The sequence below is a fragment of the Brienomyrus brachyistius genome, unplaced genomic scaffold (assembly GCF_023856365.1).
Source record: "Brienomyrus brachyistius isolate T26 unplaced genomic scaffold, BBRACH_0.4 scaffold37, whole genome shotgun sequence".
NCBI classification, from domain to species: domain Eukaryota; kingdom Metazoa; phylum Chordata; class Actinopteri; order Osteoglossiformes; family Mormyridae; genus Brienomyrus; species Brienomyrus brachyistius.
This window is the reverse complement of record NW_026042312.1, coordinates 1,384,233-1,405,614: the sequence shown is the minus strand read 5'-3', so window position 1 is coordinate 1,405,614 and position 21,382 is coordinate 1,384,233. Positions and strand designations below refer to the sequence as shown.

Genomic DNA, 21,382 nt, shown 5'->3' with positions numbered 1-21,382 from the left:
AAAACACTTTTGGTCTGTTAATTATGTCTAAATCTTAAAAACACAATTACATTGCTGTTAAATGGACAGCTGTAGTACTGAAAAAAAATTAATCAACAAAAAGTGTTTGCCACCACCTAGATACAAAAGGTGATTAGGAGAAAACTGAAAATGACCATTTATATACTGTAAAGTATGTCCTTCCCTACCTGAAGTTTTTCCACATAAACCACAGTGGCTCCTTAGTTTGAGCTTTAACAACTGATCTAAAGAAGCTGTGTACGCTTAACTTTTTGAACATTGATATAAAACTGAAATAAAAAAAAGTTCCATACAAATACAATAAAACATGTCTTGAGAAAACCTTGTGTAAAACCAGAGATGTATTTCAAATTGTGGTTTGAGGCCAGCTCAACAAACAAAGAACGTCCAACAGCCCAACAACAGACTCCATTTTACATTTAAATACTCTTGTTTTAATATCATTGTCTTCCTTTAGTTCCCCAAAAGAAATTTTGAATTGGGGGGGAAAAAAAAAAGTTTGGTCCAGAGGAGCAATGCATTTGCAGAATGTCATCACTCTGAGCTTTTAAGCCTGCAAAAGAGGTTCTGAACTTTGGGGGACATCTTGTGCTTGTCAAGCTCCATGATAATTTTCTGAAGCACTTCAAAAGTGAAATGGAGACATTTTGGATAAGCCAGATTGAGTTCATATATCAAACCCAGAAGCAGGGCACAAGCAGAAGCAACTGAATTAAGTTCATTCAAGACCTCCACTCCCTCAATGACGATGCCTATCTTTTCAGCTGGCTCCTGTGGTCCTTCCCCTTCCTTTCGTATCACAAACACTCCCATGGTGAGCTGCTCCAGGTCCTTCTGTGCATCATCTGCAGTCGAGTCCTACAGTACAGTACACAAAACATCAGATACATCAGGTTACAAAGTAAATATTCATGCTTTATGGAACAATAATTTAATCATTCCATTGTTAATGTGAAAACTCACTGATTTCACCTTAAAGAGAATACAAAAATCTAACAGCACAGTTTATGAACTGTTAAGTATTAGGGCTGCTCGATTACGGCAAGAAAAAAAAATCATCATCATGACCATATACATACTATAGACCACGATTACTGAACAGTTTATTTTGGCAAGATTTTTGAACAGGCCCAATGTAATAGTAACATTACAGAACGCAACACTGTGTTAAACATTAGGTAACATTTTTACTTTATTATATCTAAAATAGATCAAGCTAGTGCTGTAAGGGACTGCAGCTGATGTGCAATCTGTTTTGATCACCCTCAATGGTTTGACACATGAACTACACATGATTTCCTGATTTTAACAATATTATAAACAGTTTTACTGCTACAGTTGCTTTTTTAGAGCAGATCTACTTATTCCCTACATATTCACACAAAACTGCTGTGTGAAGATGCAAAGTAGTTGTCTGCTCATGTGAACAACGCACAAAGCAGTTGACGATGACAGTAGTGGCAGGTGGAGCAGTGTAATATGAATCCAACATCATTTAATATAATATTATAATAGAGCAGTTTATTAGCCCTTGAAAGGACTAGTGAGTGAGATTAGCAGATGTGAAAATACAGTTATGATATTTCTGTTGCAGCCTCTTATCTGTGTCTGTATGACCTCAGCTGCTCCACACAGACAATTTTCTTTTAACATTTTATTGGGGGTAGGGCTGTTCCAAAAAATTATTTGATCTGTAACTTAAAATCTGTGACCATGACTTTTGTGATCCTTTACACCCCTATTACAAACTAGACTAGACTCTAGATAGTAATCTAGAATATTTATGTGTGTCCCTTTTATTAAGATGTGTAGACATACAAATTACTTGAAACTTACTAAATATTCCTTGATCAGATCATCTGGATCTTCCCCCAGAAAGATGATGAGTGCTTTCAGAACCGATTCCCTCCGAAGATGAATGTCCTCTGTCTGAAATGACAATCTTTATAAGTTTCACTTCTTTTGACACTTGTTTATATAGACACTCTGAAGGGAAAAAATACATATAGGGACAACATTAATATTTAGGAAAACTTTTTCAAATGAAATATTTGTGTTTTTCTTTTTTAAATTGACAATATTTACCCTAGGTCAAATAAGGGAAGGAATTAACATTTGCTAGTGATAACCTAATTCTATGAATCATTTGCAAGTTGAAGTGCAAAAAAACATGCCTTGTTACCATATCAGTAAGTAACATTAGTATTAGTTTTATGTAAAGGTATGTGTTATAAAGTAAATACCTGACAACACATTTAGTTAGGAAACGAAACAATCACGGGCCCTTAGTGTTAAGCATGTTTACCTGGTCCAAAGTTTCAATAATGTGAGCAGTCTTTTGCCGGGTTGTTCCTCCTTTAGAACGGACAACTCTGATGAGCTGACTTGAGTGCAGGTCTAACTGGGCCATGAATTTTTCTTCAAGAGGGACTGTCATGAGCCTCTGGAACTCTGCATTAATCTGAAATAAAAAAGGGCAGTCCAAAAAAGTGCAAATGATTATCTTAGTCTACATACAATCTCACTGTACAGTAACATGCCCCCAAAAGTATGACAAATGTGTGTATAACTGTTAGTAAGAACAATTTTATACAAATTATGACCAAGTGAATGTAAAAAAAAAATTAAAAAAAAAAAAACACCACCAAAAAACAAGATCACTAAGGTCACTAAATTTCTCATTACCTCTTTTGGACAGAACAATGCAGGCCATCTATCCTTGAAGTCCTTTATGGCGGGTTCTTGGTTGACTACCTCCTGTCGTCGGTAGGCAAATGTAGAAGCCATTTTGACTGCAACTACTCTCTCATTGTTCTTTCTATTAATCTCTGTCAGAAGTTCGAGCCTCTCTTTCTCAAGACTTTCCACAGTCTCACCAACAGGGAAGCCTGGATAAAAGTTTGCTTCTGCTCGTTTTGGCTTTTTCACTTTTTTAGCAGGGAAAGCATCTTTAGGAGCTTTTGCTTTCAGGGAGTTCACTGACAGTTCTGGACAACCCTGTAATTTCAGATGAGTCCTATAATTTCCCATTTTGTATTTGAGTTGCTGTTTCCAACCGTAGCAACCATTGAATGATCCAGGTTCTTTCAAACAAGGGTGCCTTTTGATTAAGGCCTCCGCTACTGAACTAAAATGTACATCCTCTGGGTAAGCCTTGTATTGGTAGATTTCTTCTGCTAGTCTGTTCAAGATATCAGTCTTTATTCGAGAGGTCAGAGTCAGAGACGTCCTTTGAGGACGACAAAAAGAGGACGGCAGGGCTCTAGACTAACTTTTTGCACTGGTGCGCCTACCTTTTTTTCTTAGGTGCACCAGCACAAAAGTTAGGTGCACCCAAATTTTCAACCACATCACATTTAACACGGCAGTTTTACAAGTTCACTTTAGTTATTTATTTATTTTATTTATTTATTTTTTTAATCGCTGTCCATATAGGCAATATTGACTTGTAAATGATTAACTAACAATCTGGTCAATATAAAGTTCTTTATTTGAAGGCAAGCACAATTCTACAAGAAAGGTAACTTACTGAAAAAGTGTTGGTGCTTAAAGTGCTTTACTGAGCTGAAATTTAAACTTAAAAAATCTCAAGATAAATTAACTAAAAAGAAAATCTAAATTAAGTGTTTTAAGGGCTTCAAACTGAACATCTCATGGCCCAATGTCTTGTGGACTATCCTCCATTGCAGTCACATGCCCCTCGGATGGCCAGCTCCTGTAGTTTGGCCTTCTTGATCTTTGGCCTTGACTAAACCAGCTGGCCACACTCTCTAGCATCAAAATCTTCCAGACTGGGCCCCTCTACACTGATTCTTATCAGATCTTCCACTGTGTGTGAATGAAGGGATGCTCTAGTGTCTGATTTGATCCTTTTCTGGGCAGAGAACCCTCTCTCAGAAACTGCAGCTGAGACAGGGAGGACCAGCATAATATGTACAAGGTGCAGGATTGTGACCGTAGGCAGAATAACCAGGCGAGGATCCAGAAATGCGCACAGCAAGATGGTTTAATGCGATCACAGAAAGCGATACAATTAAGGGGTATTCCTTAAAGGATGGTCGTAAGCCGTTAGCTGGGATCGAAAGCCGGAAGGTCAGTCCTACACGATCACACAGGACACGACCACACAGGGGAAGGGGAACTGGAGAAGCCGGGATCAGCAGGTAAGACGGGTCAGGTACGGGAGCGAGTCTGGGGAGAGGAAGAGGACAAGGTAAGGCAAGTACAATAGGAATACAGAACAGGTAAGGAATAGTGGGACCACGAGAGACAAGTAACTGCTCGGTAAGGCTCATTGAAATGGCACAATACTTCGCACTGAGCTGTCGGTGTTCCTGGCTTATCTAGAGATCGCATTACTGAGACATTCGGAACACCTGGGGAACCCTGCCTACTCTGGCGGTGCTGAGAAGGAGTGGGCGGCAGGTTCCGCCTGAGAGGGCGTGACAAGGATGTTCTGAGAAAAAAAAATACATTCAAGAGATTTATTTAAGCAATGTGTGTACGATAGCAAAACTGACACACTTACAAGAACATTAACAAAAACTGACCTTGTACTCTGAACAGTTGGGCTCTCTGGTCAACATGAGCTCCCAAAGGCTGAGGTAGGTCTTGTCTTTGAACATCCTGGCAATTAACAGCTTCAAGCCTACAAACTCTTCTTTTGCAAGCTCAGTGATTACACCATTTCTGAAAATGATGATTACACAGCTAATCAGTGTTCACATGAAGAAAATATCTACCAACAGCACACGTAATATTGTAGTAATCCACCAGCTACCTTCTCAGGACTGTGGAGAAGTGATCCAAGAGAAATGCAAGGTCATCAGCACCATGGTCCACTAAGTCCTCTTGGTTCTCTGGCCAGCTATCATGATTGAAAATTTTGAAGCATTTGACAGCCTTAGTTGTATCAGACTCAGAAGCACTCTCTCCTGTTGCAAGAACAAATACATTTTAGTAAATGAGTAACAATATTTCTTATCTACATGTGTTTATAAGACAGGTGACTACACTTGCCTAGGAGGCTACTGAATCTTGCTTTCAGATGTTTTACAGTGGATTTGATTGTTGCATCCATTACTTTTTAAGTTTAGTGGCAGCAACACCATCTCCTGCCAGCGTTGATGCCTCTCCTTTGAGTGTTATTGTGTGTGTTGCATAAACCATAAATAGAGATTGTGAGTTAGATATTAGAAATATTTGTAAAAATGGACTGTTCTAGGAGACAAAACAATACATATACCTGGAATTTGTAGATTGCCATTTCACCCTCATCCTGCTGTTGCCTTATCTGCAGCATCATGTCAACCAGAAACTCTGACAGTTGTCCATTAGGCTTGGGTCTCACAACCATTGCCTCTGTGGTCACCAGCAGTTTTTCAAGGCCGCAAACTGCCTGTTTAGATATAACAGTGCAGTATTATTAACACAGCTGAAGATGACCACAAACACAATTCAAATTTACACATCCCACATTCATCTCCCTTACCTGAGGTAGGATGATCTCATTCCTCTGAAGTAGGAGGCTAAACTTACTAATGCCACTGAACACGTCTGCAATAAAATGGCAAAAGGCCACAAAAGTGGCATCTTCCATTGATTTCTTAACCTGTATCATACAACAGTAAAAATTAGTCACATAGAACACTGATGAACTAAATTCCTAAAAAAAATAAAATGAAAGGAATATTCTGAAAGAATGCACTGGCCTTTGTAGCTCTGCATTGGCAGAGGAGCCTGCCAAATGGTCCATATGGTAGTACACAGCAGTGAACTGTACTGGTTTAAGAAAGGTCTCCAGGGCCCTTGAAACATGTGGGAGCCACCTTGTCCCCTTCACCCCACTGGGCATCAGCACATTTACCCCCAAGTCAGCCCCAATGACCCTGAGCTCTCTCATTGATTTTGGGCTGAAATGGTAGGTCTTCCAAATTAAATGTAGAAAGTCGTACAATTGCCCCATCATTGGATTGTCCCTCTGCACTGACAACATTGCCAATTCCAATCTGAAAAGATAGTCAAATTTAAAATTTAGATACGTCTACATTTAAATGAAAAAAACTCACAGTGACTTTAGGGTGTCAGTCATACCTTATCTTCTAGTCTTACCTGTGAGGCATACAGTGGAAAGGCACAATGTGGTCACCTGCCTCTTGCTGCAGAAGTGCTATGACACCCCCTTTGCTGGCCAAATTAACAGCAGCACCATCAGCACCCAGAGCAATGATTTTCTCCAGCCAGTTACTGCACTGGTCCCCAAAAGCAGCAAATGCTTTCTTTGAGGCAGCATAAATTCCTAATTGAACAAATAAAAATGATAATACCATTTACTACCCAGATCAAGAGTTTATAATGCAGTCTATTTATTTATTTTTTCATTTTTAAGTATAAGAATATTATGGTTAATGCAGTAACGAGACGGTAGGCATATTATTGACACAGGCTTCATGACATGACATGGCTTACCTTGGGCATGAGCTTGCTCGGCCTCAATGTGTCCAAAAAGTATATTCACCGGTCTTCCTCTCCGCAAGATATGACCGTACACAATGACGCATTCCTTTGTGGCGATATGTGTCTCTGTCGATCAGGAATGCCATGAACGCACTGTTCGCAATTTGCACAGACGTCTTTTTTTTCAATGTATCTGCAATGACTCCTATAAATTGGGCGCACGCGACATCATTGCTGTACGTCGGGTTTACGTTCAAGCCATTTAGTGAAGGGAAGTTCTTCTTTTGCAATATTGTAGGCAACGTTAACCTTAATTATCATCTCGGCCTCGTCTGATGATCTGTTTGCTGCTGCCTGCCGCTGAAAGGCAGCGGGGAGAGGGGACACTTGAGCAGTGCATTTATCGCGGCATGTAATGTGTTTTATGGATGCATTGTGCTTTTTCAGCGTTTCAATTCTAAATGTATTAGAACCAGTCACAAATGCACTACTGCCGGCCATGGTCTTCCCACACTCTTTACAGTGAATACAGTGCATTATATTATCGGCTTTACTGTATCTTAGCCAGGGAAACTGGTCAAGCCACTCTTTTCGAAATGTATACACTTTACCCCTTTTAATTTCAGTGGGCTCGGACTCGATCGTATGTGGCTCATTATCTAATGCCGTCTCCGGACCAGGGCTTGCTATAACTTGGGAGGTTGATGGCTCCGTGTCAGAGCATTGGTTATGATTTTCGGACGGATCAGGCCCTAACTTAACATTCTTAACGAAAAAGCTGTCAATCGTTCTTTTCATCTTCTCTCATAATCCGCGGCTACATCCACTGTTTACCTGATGGGCTACTCACCTCTCTCTGTCTGACTGCATCACATGCATTTTCAAACGTACACACACGTACAGGAATATCTGGACCACGGCCAATCAGAGGCGGGGCGGGATCCGCCCATCACTATCTCTGATTGGTTTAGACCACGATATGGGCCTAATGTGTGTCTGTTGTTGAACAACAGGGTGACTTTAAGAGTCACGGAGTTTCGTTTTTTTTCCCCCTCGAATGGCTGGTCGCACCGGTGCAACCTTTGATTTTTTTTAGTCGCACCATTGAGAGATTAGGTCACATGTGCGACCAAATAGGTCGCACTCTAGAGGCCTGGGACGTCCTAAGGACGAACTAAGGACATCTTGCTGTTTGCTGGGCCTGCACATTTTGGGGTTTCCTCTCATTTAACACACCTGATTCAACTCCTTCTGCTAAAATTCCACAGAGCTCGTGTGTTTCTCCTTGTTGTTGAATAGTCCAATGTATTGAAGTCTGTTAATCATGTTATTGCGAGTCTGATTATTAACGTCATTGCTTGTCAACAATCGGGATTCCGCACGAGGGGGCGTGGCACACAGCAGGATCGGAAGAGCGGGGGATGACAACCATTTAGTGAAATTTTTAGTGCCCCAGAAGAGATATTAAGAGAGAGGGGATGAACATGAAGCTCCCCCCAAGCACGATAATTTATATTTTATGAATTTAACGCTATCGTGCATTTAAAACACACAAATAGTTAAAATCAGCAGTTACAGTTTATTACTCTTTGGCCCTTTTTGGGTCCTAACGACCCAATTTAATTTGCAGTTTTGCAGCATTTTTTTAAACATGTTGGCTGTAGTGCGCTGACTGTGTGTGTTTGGGGGCGTATCTCAGGACGGTAGGATATCAAGATGGCGGAAAAAAAAAGTTTGCGCTAAGAAAATGGCGCCTGGAAATACTGTTTACACACAATCTGGGTCGCAGCATTCACTTCACCTGCATCCTAATAAATAATGAAGACAATGAGCCAGCCAGTACTAAAGGGATGAAACTTTATAAAAAGACATGAACCTTGTGAAATACATTTTAGAAAACAAAAAAACAAACAATTACAGAACCAGAGAACACACAATTGCGGGTAAAACGGGAACACAGAACAAAAGTATGGTTACATAAAAGTGCTGAATTAGATTGATGAGATAATTGCAGGTTAAATGGGAACACAGAACACAGAAAGAGGTAAATACAATTCTTGAAACAAACGGGAAAAGTTTAAATTCTTAAAACAGGAAAAGAGGAACACAGGGGAACACAAAACACAAACAAGTGCGGCAAACAATCTTCAACTACAACATACACTATAACACTATGAATAATAAAACTAAACTATTTACAGTGATTATTATTTACAGTTTATGGTTTGCATTTTTTACAGAAAATGCTATAATGCTCTTTCCACACTTGTGCCCCACACTGGCGACACAGCGCGTTTGTTTTGCGGTCAGCAGAATAATGGCACAGGCTGCAATTCTCTCTCTTAGATTTCGCTTCCGGGGGAGGCGGGACTGGACCGGGCTGGGTGTCCCTAAACGATTTCACCGCCGCTGCAGCAAAGGGCCCTCGAGGAAGACGCGTTCGCTGCAGAACAGTGGGAGCGATTAGGGCTTCGACTAGCTCTTGCAGGAATACCCTGCGCCTCCTTTTCGATCCTGTCCTCCATCAAGGATTGACCTCCCGCCACACGAAGTAGGCATCGTGCGCCGAAATGTCCAGCATATTGTAAAACGTTGCAAGGGGCCAGCGAGGGGTTTTCCTTCTGCACGAATAGTTGGAAATGAGCTGGTCCATGGTGTCAACCCCTGCCTTCGTTTTGTTGTAAAACATTATCATTTCTGGCTTTTTGTCTTGCCGTTGGCTTATATTTGGCTTGGTGTGGAACGTGCTCATTAGAATCACGTTTTTGTTTTTTTTTGGCATGTAAGACACCAGTGTGGTGCCTTGGGAAAATGCGAACTTTGAAGAGTGTACAAGCCTGCCCTTAGCTGCTAGCAGGGCAGGCGGCAGCTCTGGATGATTTCAGCGCACAGTGCCTACCATTGTCATGTTGCGCTTGAGGAGCTCCTGTCCCAGACTGAAGGAGGTGAAAAAATTATCAAGAGTGATGGTGTGCCCCCTCAGCCCCTCAGACAGTTCCAACACCACTTTTGTACCCAAATCGACCTCCCGTGCCTCCTCCGGAGGCTTTCACGTGTACAGCTTCACTCGCCAGCAGTAGCTTGGCCTGGTGTCGCACAGCGCCCAGATTTTTTGTCCGTACCTCCCGGGCTTGCGAGGCATATATTGCCTGAAGGAGCAGCGTCCTGCAAGGACGCATCGGGGGAATATCAATTTGATGTCAAATGAAGCAATCGGATACAACGTACACATTTTTAGGTAACCCGTTACAATCTAACTCCTAACTACTCGGGCACAAATCATGAAAAAGGTAACTGGTCGAAATCAATGATACATTACGATTCATTGCTAATGAACATGAGATCTATATTTGAACAATAAACTTGAAGCAATGTATATATAATAACTGTAGATCGGTAATAAAAAATAACACATTTTACGTACCTTTGAATGGTACCAGGCGCTCGTCCACTGTCAAGTCGTACCAAGATTGTCGTACTTGCCAAGATTGTACATCGCCGGGAGATTTCCTGACCTCAGGTCCCAGATGTCTCTGATAAGTGCAAGCTTGTCACCCGTTCTTCTACTTGCCCACGATCCTTTGTCGTCAAAGCTTAGGGCCACTGTCAGCTGCTCAAACCGCACCCTGCTCATGATCGCTGGGAAGATTGGTCTCCCAAATTTCGATTCCCAAAGGCTGGCGACGGACTCTCCTTTGGACTTGAATACGCCTGCTAGAATGCAGACGCCGATGAAGGCATCCAATTCAACAGTTGTCATGTCCACCCAGCTGCTAGTAAACCTCTTTCTGCCTTCTATATTTGTCATGCTGACAACGATGCTCTCTATTGATCTAGGCAGGAAAGCTTTGAAGGCAGATATAATGTCCCCTGCCTGTGACACGCACTGCCTCGTTGGTCCTGGAGGTGTCCTCAGGATGTGTCGTGCTGGCAGTCTACCTGCAGCACGATCTTCTGCTCTGGTTGTCCATGTTATTTCACTTTTGCGGGAGGGAAAGATCTCGTCCTCGGCGCAGATCTCTTCAACCTCCTGTGTTGTACTGCTGGGCTGTACACTATCCTCATCGGAGCTGCTGGTTTCCTCACCCGTAACGAAGTCGACGACCTCCTGAGCACTGTACCTTGCCATGATTGAATTCCAAGTAACCCTCTCCTCAGGGTTCGTGCCAGATAATAAGCACACACTTCTTTATTTTGGAAATGGCTTGGCAACAAGGTAGGACCAATTACAGCAACGATCCTCAAACTGTCATTGGTCACCCCCCCCCCCCCCCGCCCTTGTTTCCCCATTCGCAGTAATTTATGGCAGTAATTGCACTTGCGCAATTACTTAGAGTGTTATAAAAGCAAACCATATGAACATGTTTGCTCTAAAGAGATCCAAATTCATAAAAAAGTACAAGTCATTACATTTTTAATTTTTTTTTTTTTACATTGATTTAACAATAAATATTGTAATTACCGCTAGGTGTCACACTTACTTTGACCGGCTTTCCAGGCTCTATGTCGACATCCAGTGGTCAAAAAAAAGCATTACATTACACATAAGGGATGACTTTTTGCAGTAAAGACGACATTTTTTGTATTCGCAAATTAAAAAAAAATATATTAACAAAACTATTAAAATTGGGTCGTGAGGACCCACAGCAGAATCATAGTATCATATATCCCGCTCCTGCGCGTCAGAGGACGTCGCCGCCTGCAGCGGCTCCCCCCCTTTCCTTGCCCTCACCAGGGTTCCCTTCAGCTCCCTCGTCCCCTTCCCTAGCTCCCCCTTCGACTTCCTCCTCGTCCCCCCTGTCGGTCCCTCGCCCTGCCTCCTTGGCCCCTCCGAGGTCCCCTCCGGCCTCCTGCGGCCCCTCTGGCTACCTCCCGTCGCCCACTGGGTCTCCCTCAGCCGACCCTGCATTCCCCCTCCTTCTCGCCCTACTCTCCTGCTTTCGCCCCTCCATTCTCGACTCTCCCTCCTGTCTTTGTCCCTTCGTTTTTTGCTCCTCGTCCCTCTGTTCCACCCTTCTTTGCTCCTTGTTCCCCGGTGTTCCCTCCTTTCACTCCTGGCCCGTTTGTTCCACCTGTTCCCTCTCTGACCCCATTCCTGGTCTGTCTGTCCGCCTTCCCTGCCCTTTATCAACTCCTACGTCCTGTCGCTAGCCCTGTTTTGTGCCTCGGTCCAGTTTCCCGTCTCTCGTTGATTTTGTTCTTCTGTTCCAGGTCCCGTTTCCCTCGTCCCGTCCGTCGCCTCCTCCTAGGCGCTCCTTCTTTCATGCCCAGCTCATCCGCTCCTCGTGTGTGCCACGCTCCCCTGATTACCCACGTGTTCTTTCCCGATTGTACCCAGCTGTGTCTAGTTACTTTGCTCAGTCCTGTGTATTTCAGTCCATGTCTTACCTGAGTCCTTTGTCTGTCATTGATGTTACCTGGTGTTTGTCGACCCGCATTCCCCAATAAACCCCCAGTTTGCCCTGTTTTCCGCCTGCCTGCCTGTTCCCTCGCGCTGCCTGAGCGATCACCCGTTCGGCACGTTGCGTGACACTGACACTAGTGCAAGAATGTTTTTGCATGAGGAACGTACTTATGTTTAAGATGTATTTCTGTTTTTGTAAAGGAAAACAAATGCTAATTGCAGTTTTCTGCAAACAAATATCTGAATTAGTTTTAGACACTTACATTGTACTCCTGGATGAGGTCTTCCTCCTTTTCACCCAAGTAATAGACCAAGCAACGGAGGACAACATCTCTTGTCTGTTCTATGTTTTGATGTGAGGTCTAAGGCACCAAAAGTGTAGAAATTAGTAATAGTACTCAATAATAATGAAGCAAATATCAATCAAATAATGATAAAAAATACCAACTAAAATACCTGCTGTATGGCACCCGTTTTCTTCTTCAAAATCTGTCCGAGTGCTCCTCCTTTGCAGGAAAATATTGTGAAAAGTTTAGGAGTGTAGTAATCCAACATCTTAATAAATGTTGGCTCAAGGTGCAGAGTAGTAATTCTCCTAAACTCTTTATTAATCTAAAAAATGAAACACACAAACACTGATTATAATTATGTTCAGTTGACAACCACATTATTGTCTGTGACGGTATTTAATGACAAAATATAAAATCCCTACCTGGAGAATGTCAAACAGAGCAGGCCAGTGATCTTTAAATTCTGCAAGTTGGGCACAATTCAACCACCTCATGTCTTCGGAGAGCAAGGGTTTTTGACATTTTTTTCTTTCACCACAAGCTCCATTGTCATCTCAGAAGTTGCTGTTAAAATTATTATTCATAAGGAAAAGTAGTTATAAGGGTTTACATTTAATGTAATGTTTGTGGAATATTTTTATTACATATTTTTAATCACCAAAATCATGAAATTGGAATGGTTTAAGCCTAGAAACCCAATACTGCTAAACAAGTCTAAACATTTTTAAATATCGTTAAAGACTAATTTTAAATAAATTTGCATTATAGTAAATCTCAAATGTGTTCAAATAACTTCATTCAGGTCGAATTTTACATAGATTAATCAAAGAGAAAATGTAAATTGCTATAGATATCTTACTCTTTGTGGAGACTGATATTGCCTTAATGATTGCAAAGATGTTTGTATTCTTCAACTAGTCAAAAGCATGGTTATGTCCATATCAATTCCTGAAACGCAATCGTGTTGCTTCTATGGTGTTTGTGACTTGTTTTGTTTAAGAGGGCGCCTTCTAACGTCGAGGATGAATGAAAAAAATGCATATATTGCGTGAAATGATTAAACGCTAATTTAATACATCTTTACAATTTGAAGCGAATATATAAACACATCAACAGTCTTAAAAGTTAAGTATAATCATAGAAACTGCCCCATCTATCAAGCTCGATGCATGGCCATAATTATTTTTGCTTTAGCGACCAACATGTCCATATAGCCTCAGCACGTGCATGTGAGGAATTATGTCTAATGAGCTCGAGCTCAGATTTTCACATCAAATAACATCGCATAATTGTAAACCTTTATTTTAAAAGACCTGGTTGAACATAGTTACTGTTTCACATGCCAAAATGTCGTTCAGATTCAAAAATCAGTGTAAAACAATTCCTGTACTATAGCGTGAATAAGCGGTGTCCTGAGGAGCTTATTTAAGAAATCAAAATAAAATGTAAAAAATAGTAAGGGGCTTAATTTACCTCTTAATATTTTACACTGATCGTCTGCTCCTTCAAAACGCCGTCTGACCACAGCCATTGTTGAGATTCAAATGAAGGTGACTCAATCAAACCCAGATAATTGGACCAATTCTCTTAAAATAAATATGAAGCCTTTTTTCCTCAAATTTTTAGCCTAAACGGTTCCTCAAATTAAGCCTAAAAATTGCACTCATTTCCTTAAAAAAATAGTTACATTTTTTTTCTTGATTTTATTAGTGAAATGTTCTCAATATATTATAAGAAACACAGAAAACCCATCCATCCATCCATCCATTTTCCAAACCGCTTATCCTATTGGGTCGCGGGGGGTCCGGAGCCTATCCCGGAAGCAATGGGCACGAGGCAGGGAACAACCCAGGATGGGGGGCCAGCCCATCGCAGGGCACACTCACACACCATGCACTCACACATGCACACCTATGGGCAATTTAGCGACTCCAATTAGCCTCAGCATGTTTTTGGACTGTGGGGGGAAACCGGAGTACACAGAAAACCTATTTTTTTATTAAATATGCACATTATTTTTTAATAATTACATCCATTTTTTAATGAAAATTACAAGCCTCATGATTCATTTTTTAAAGTGTAGGATATGGGCGGTCTTATTATTTCGAAACGTATAAAACGTGACATGTTCTTATCATATTAGCTTTATATTTATTTTTATATAACGCAAACGGAATGACAAGCGGTTTCAGGCGAGAACAGCGTATTTTACTTTTCATTTCAAATAAAACGCGGGGTTGCCAACTTCGGCTAGCTGGCTGGAGTGAGATTTTCAGTTCGAGTTGTCAGCACACGTATGTAACAGTTCGTACCTTGTAAATAGTCTGCTTTTGTATTTAACCGTGTAAATTGGACGTAATTGTAGGTGTATAATGGAATAATGTAGTAAGATTTCCATAATATGTCCTGCGCGACTCTGAAAGCGTATCATGCCAGATGCTTAAGATCTGTCAACCATGAAAACGTATGTTTTTTTTGTTTCACCTGATTTATATAACATATAACATTACTTTATACAGTTGTTAAAAAGGCGGAAACTTCAACGAACATGAAATCACCTGAAAGAGAGGTTTTTTGGCTCTATATACTCATAAAATTGTTGCCTTGGGGTAATTATTTTGATGTTGAAAATGCTAAAATAGAATGGTTGCAATTCCTGCTTCTGATAGCCGTTTTCAATGTTTGGATTTTTTTTTCTTGATAATGGGTATAAATCCCTTATTGGTCTTTTTCTTTGAACATATTTGAGAATTTCAGGTGAAACATTTAACAGCGAACAGTAGCAAATAAAAATATTGCAAATATTTATTTTAATATTTTTATTTTAATATTCAGAGAGAGCAGGCCAGGTGGCACTATAGCCTGTGCACTTTTTCTTTATTTTTGCATTAATGGCATTACTGATTTTAGTTTCCAGGTGAATGAACATGTTTATGTTTCAAATAAGAGTGAAATCTTTGTCACTGTGCACTGCACAGTCAGACCTTAACACCGTTCCTTAACATTGGTTTAATTTCATTTTGGTGAACATAATGACTTTCAGAAATCGAAGGGAAACTTTAAACATTATTCTTTGTACTTTTCATTTTAGTCGACTAAATCAACTGGTTTTACTCAACTGTAATCTTATGAAATTTAGATGACCAAAACAAGACTATAACTAAAATATTTTAGATGACCAAATTATCACTGAAACTAAATTACATTTTAGTTAAAATACTATAACTAAAACTAAAGAAAAATTTGTCAAAATTAACACTGGTTCGTATTAAGTGGGTAACTTTTGCCAAGCGATACATTTTATTGACCGGGGGAGGGGGGGCGCCACAAGAATTAATACCATACAGGAGAATGCTCGGTATGCCATATGCCCTGTATATGTATATCCTGTAGCTGCAGTGAGTATATTAGCATTATTGTTGATATGTGTACTGCCACTATAACAAGTACGTATTTATATGTGATAGTAAAACTTTCTGGGCATCTACATTGATAAAACTTAGGTGATAGCACTGTTTTCTTATTAAATACAATTATTTGATTGAACCGGCTTATGTATTTGCTCTTTAAGAGGTTTAAACTGTTGTCTGGTGTGCTGTAGTGCAACCTGTCTGACCGAAACCTATTTCTCCTCTCAGCACTAGGCGAATGGAAAAAGCCGTGAGCTGGACAGACGACGAGTACTGGGCAGCTTGGAATAAGTAGGATGAGATGATTGATTGGGGAGTTGAAGGGTCTTCACCCACAACACCTCCCTCTATCTAGGCTGGCACCAGCACTGGAGATGTGGATGTTGGGGTGGAACATCACCAGCAGCCAGTATTCAAATGTGTGTATTTCAGAGCTTTTTTTAACATGAGTTGGAGACAGTCTGATCATAATTGGAGTTTAAAAAACTGACTGAATAACAGCAGAATATTTGCTGTAATCATATTACAATGTACAATAAAGAGAAATGTTTCTGTGCAACAGGCCAGCAAAAGAAACTGGTTTTGAGGATGAGACTCCATCTGTGTGTCCAGCCTCAGCCTCAACAAGCGGCGCAGAACGTAAATGACAGGGAGGAAGAAGCCGCAGTTCTGTCTAACCTGTCATCTTGGAGGGAACCTGTTACTCAGGAACACAGGGAGTCCAAAAGGCATAAGGACCCATTCTCCGTGCCTGGATATGAGACCCACCACTGGCCTAGACAGAGATACTGGTCGCGACAGCCACCAAAGACCTCCATAGACGAAAACATCATCCTGGGCTTCTGCAATGGCCTGATGGCTTTTTCACTGTCATGAAAATTACGAATTTTAAGACTATTTATTATGTAATAAAATTTTCAAGCTAATACTGTCTCAGCAAAATTCTGTCCTCTAAGTCCATCAATAATGCAATGAAAAAGAAAATATATCAAGCATCTCATTAGATACTGACTGTATTGAATTGCACTGGGATAGTGAGTCCCTGGGAGAAAGTTAGATGTAGGCAGGGTTTCATCTATTCTGTTATATAATCATGTGTGACAAATTGCAGTAATGGAAAAAAAATAATCCTATTAGAATCTTACATACCTGGATCATGTCCCCCCTTAGTCTCCTTTGCTCAAGGCTGAATAGATTCAACTCAGCTAACCTCTCCTCATAAGACATTCCTCTAAGACCAGGAATCATTCTGGTAGCCCTACGTTGAACCCTTTCAAAGGCAGCAATGTCCTTTTTAAGGTAAGCTGGATTTATGAATTTAACGATATTGTGCATTTAAAACACACAAATAGTTCAAATCAGCAGTTATGGTTTTAACGGTAAGGTGACCAAACCTGCACACAATATTCTAGGTGGGCTCTTACCAAGGAATTGTATAATCTAAATATCACCTCCCTTGACCTAAACTCCACACAGCTAGAGATGTAACCCAATATCCTACTGGCCTTTTTAATTGCTTCCCCACATTTGTGAGAGTGGGACATGGCAGCATCAACATACACACCAAGGGTAGTCTACCATTTTGTCTTATATTATAGCTTCCATTACTTTTCCAGAAGCCTATAGTTTAATGGATTACTTCTATCCTTTTTTTTGAATATGGGTGTTATAGTAGCATGCTTCCAATCTGAAGGTACCACAACAACAGATACAGATTTATGAAATTATTAAAGGTCGACAAATAATATCCCTCATCTCTTTTAAAACTATAGGTAAGATGCTGTTATGATATCCTGTCTAGGGTTGGAGTGTAACAGTATTCACGGGAAAGGGGAATGGGATAAAGGGACAAACAGGGTGAGGGCAACAAGGGAACACCAGTGGACAAAGGGATATTTTTTTGTATTTTATTCATACACAATACTGACACTAGGAACTAAAACTGGGCCGTCACTGGATCTTCCAACAGAACCATGATCCTAAGCACATGTCCAAATCAACACAAAAATAGTTAGCTGACTATAGGATGAAGCTTCTGCCATGGTCATCTCAGTCCCCTGACCTGAACCTCCCTGGGATCAGTGGAAGACTACAACCACTTCCTATACAACGACTTCCTACAGTGGTGGCCAGGAGCACCAGTGCAAGGGATGAGCACCTCAGGAGCCGGGCAGCGTGCCTTCCTGGGGCAAACCGATGGATCCAGCACAATCCACTCATGACTCCACCCGGAAGAGTGAGCGGACACAATCCACTCACCTACAGTAGAGGGGAGCTTCTCCAACTGCGGTCGTCTATCACCTCAAGGCCGGCAGTTGCTCTTCCTCCGGAGTTTTGCCTGAGGAAAAGAGGTAGGTGAAGAGGTGTACGCTCCAGACTGAGGAGGCGACCCTTCAGACCACCGCTACTCCCCATCATACTGGCTAATGTATGTTCACTCCAGAATAAAATGGACTTATTGCATGCCAAGTGTCGGGTGGAGCGGTATCACCTATGTTATTGCCCTTGATGACACCATCTCAGACTCTGAGGTTAGTGTCTATAATTTTATGATCTGGCGGAATGACAGGACGTCTCAGTCAGGTAAGAAGTGGGGTGGTAGGGTCTGCATCTTTGTCAACGAGCGGTGGTACACGAATATTAATGTACACCGCATTGTTTGTACACCTGACGTGGAGATGCTGATTCTATCTGTACGCCCCTTCTACCTTCTGTGGGAATTCCCTACTGTAGTAATTAGCTGTGTCTACATTCCACCAAGCGCCAACACCAAGGCAGCGGCGGAGCTAGTGTGTGAGGACGCCAGCTCCATGACGGCAAGATATCGCGACGCCCCGGAGTTACTGCGAGTGATTTTAACAACTGTAATGTCAACGCTGTTTTGCCATCTTTTTATCAGTATGTGGATATTCCCACTAGGAAGCTTAATACTCTGGACTTATGTTACAGTAACATCTCTGACGCCTTCATCGCGCGTGTACATCCTCCACTTGGCCACTCTGACCACAATGTTGTCTTCCTGCTACCTCACTGCAAACCAGAACTGAAGCGCATTAAACCGCATGTGCACCTGGGCACCCTCTGGTCGGAGGGGGCAATTGAACGACTATAAGGTTCACTTGCATGTACAGATTGAGACATTTTCCGGGATGATAAAAACCATAAAGTTTCTGTAATTACAGACTACATCAAGTTTTGTATTTATTCCACTATTCCCACCAGAACTGTCTGGAGATATCCTACCTACAGACCCAGTATCACTTCCCATGTTAAGCACAGCTTGAAGGAAAACACAAAGCATTTCTATCCAAGGACTGGTCTTCTGTCCAGTCACTCAGTAGACAAGTAAAGAATGAGATAATCAATGCCAAACTCAAATATAAGAATAGACTGGAGCAAGAGTTCAGTACAATGAACACCAAACAGGCCTTTTGGTTACACACTGGTCAAATACCCTACCATGACCTTCATCCCATAGGCACTGATCTTACAACTTTTGCTGACTCCTTAAACTCCTTCTATACAATGTTCGATAAGCAGGACTACTCTGCTGTCTGTGAGGAGCTGCTCAATGGCTTTCCCTCTGATGATCCTACAAACCCTCCCTTTACTGTAGAGGACATGAGGCAGCAGCTAAGCAGATGCAAAGCTGGCCAGGCCGCCGGGCCTGATCGTGTACCAGCTAAAGTTTTGAAGCTATTCGCCACAGAACAAGCTCCCATCCTCCATTCCATCTTCTGGAACTCGTATAGATTGGTGACCATTCCTGCAATTTGGAAAACTTCTACCATCGTCCCGGGTGCTAAGAAACTTCGTCCCTCTGAGCTAAATCATTACCGGCCAGTAGCACTCACATCGATAATAATGAAATGCCTAAAGAAAATTATACTTCATATCATCCAGCCAGCTGTCAGACCGCAGCTGGACTCATACCAGTTTGCCTCCTGGGTGAAGAGCGGAACAGAGGGTACTGTAGTATGTCTCCTCCACTCCCTTCTCCAACACCTTGAATCTCCAGGCACCTTCGCTACTGTCCTCTTCATTAACTCCAGTTCCGCTTTTATTATCATTCAACGCCACCAGATGATCAAGAAGCTTCTTCAATTGAACATATCCCCATCTCTCATCCGTTGGGTCCATAATTTCCTAAGCAATAGACCACAGATTGTAAGGATAGGCACAGCCAAATCAGCAACTGTGATCAACAACACTGGACGCCCTCAAGGGTGTGTCCTTAGCCCCTTCCTCTTTACACTATATACCAATGACTGCATTAGCCCCTCACCTATCACCACCTACTACAAGTATTCTGATGATAGTCCTATACTGGGTCAGTAATTACTGTAATAATTATAATTGAATTACTGACAGTAATTCAATTATAGCCTATCAACATTCTGTTTCACATATCATACAATGGTGCTCCGACAACTTCCTGGAACTGAACGTGGACAAGGCAAAAGAACTGGTCATTCATACTTTACACACATCACCATCAGAATGGACTCCTACCTAATTTACAATAAAACGGCTGAACAGGTTGAACACTTCAAATATCTTGGACTCACATTAGACAAGAAAGGCAGGTCACCCACAAAAGAATTATCCCAGGGACAGGGGCAGACCGTACGTGGCATAACACTGAACTAACACGCACTGATACCCTGCTATAGATAGATTTTGCTACTTGGGGGGTGGCGAGTGAAAAGTTCTAAACTTTTGTGGCAATTTCTCTCTAAATTAAATAAGTTACAGATTTTCATGCATATAACATTTGACGTTATGTGAATTGATAATGAGATGCAACAAATACAGGGGTGGCATGGTGGTGCAGTGACATGTGTGTGGAGTTTACATGTTCTCCCCATGTCGTCGTGGGGTTTCCTCCGGGTACTCCGGTTTCCCCCCACAGTCCAAAAACATGCTGAGGCTTACTGGACTTGTTAAATTGCCCGTAGGTGTACATGTGAGCATGAATAGTGTGTGAGTGTGCCCTGCAATGGGCTGGCCCCCCATCTTGGGTTGTTCCCTGCCTCGTGCCCGTTGCTTCCGGGATAGGCTCCAGACCCCCCGTGACCCAGTAGGATAAGTGGTTTGGAAAATGGATGGACGGATGGATGCAAGAAATACCGGTTACCATGTTCAGAAGGTCAAGAGCACTCACCGTACCCTTTGTTTGCATTAAGTGGATAACATTTGCTAGGTGATACTGTATGACCAGGGGAGGCGATTGATGGATGTATTATGTGACATTAAAATGTTCTGGGCATCTACTTTGATAATACTTGGGTAATAGTACCATGTTTTGTTATTTAATATAAATACTTGACTGAACCAGCTTATGTATTTGGTCTTTAAGAGGTTTTTACTGTTGTCTGGTGTGCTGTCGTATAACCTGTCTGACAGAAAGCTGTTTGTCCTCTCAGCACTAGGCGAATGGAAAAAGCCGTGAGCTGGACTGATGACGAGTACTGGGCAGCCTGGGATAAATGGGATGAGGTGATCGAATGGGGAGAAGAAGGATCTTCACCTAAAACACCTTCCTCCAACCAGGCTGGCACCGGTAATGGAGACATGGATGCTGGGGCGGTGAAGGAATATTATCAGAATAAAAAGAAAAAGTCAGACTTTAATCAGAAGTCAGAATTCAAACATATGTATTTCAGACCTTTTTTCTTCTGAGTTGGAGTTAATTGAAAACACAACTATGTAACACTATGTAAATGATTCTCACTGACTGAACAACATTGAAATAATTGCTATAATCATGTTACAGTTTACTATAAAGAGAAATGTTTCTG

General features: G+C 41.6%; 1 protein-coding gene and 1 long non-coding RNA gene across 11 annotated transcripts in view; one reads left to right on the top strand and one right to left on the bottom strand.

Moving 5' to 3' along the window:
• Window positions 1–21,382, top strand: part of LOC125722234 (NACHT, LRR and PYD domains-containing protein 12-like) — a 174,930-nt gene that overhangs the window by 80,836 nt on the left and 72,712 nt on the right. The window lies entirely within an intron of this gene.
• LOC125722266 (uncharacterized) lies at window positions 11,849–12,635 on the bottom strand. The gene is made up of 3 exons (XR_007386249.1): window positions 12,594–12,635; window positions 12,338–12,493; window positions 11,849–12,243 (listed from the first exon to the last, which is right to left on the bottom strand). It is a non-coding gene; the product is annotated as an uncharacterized LOC125722266 (long non-coding RNA).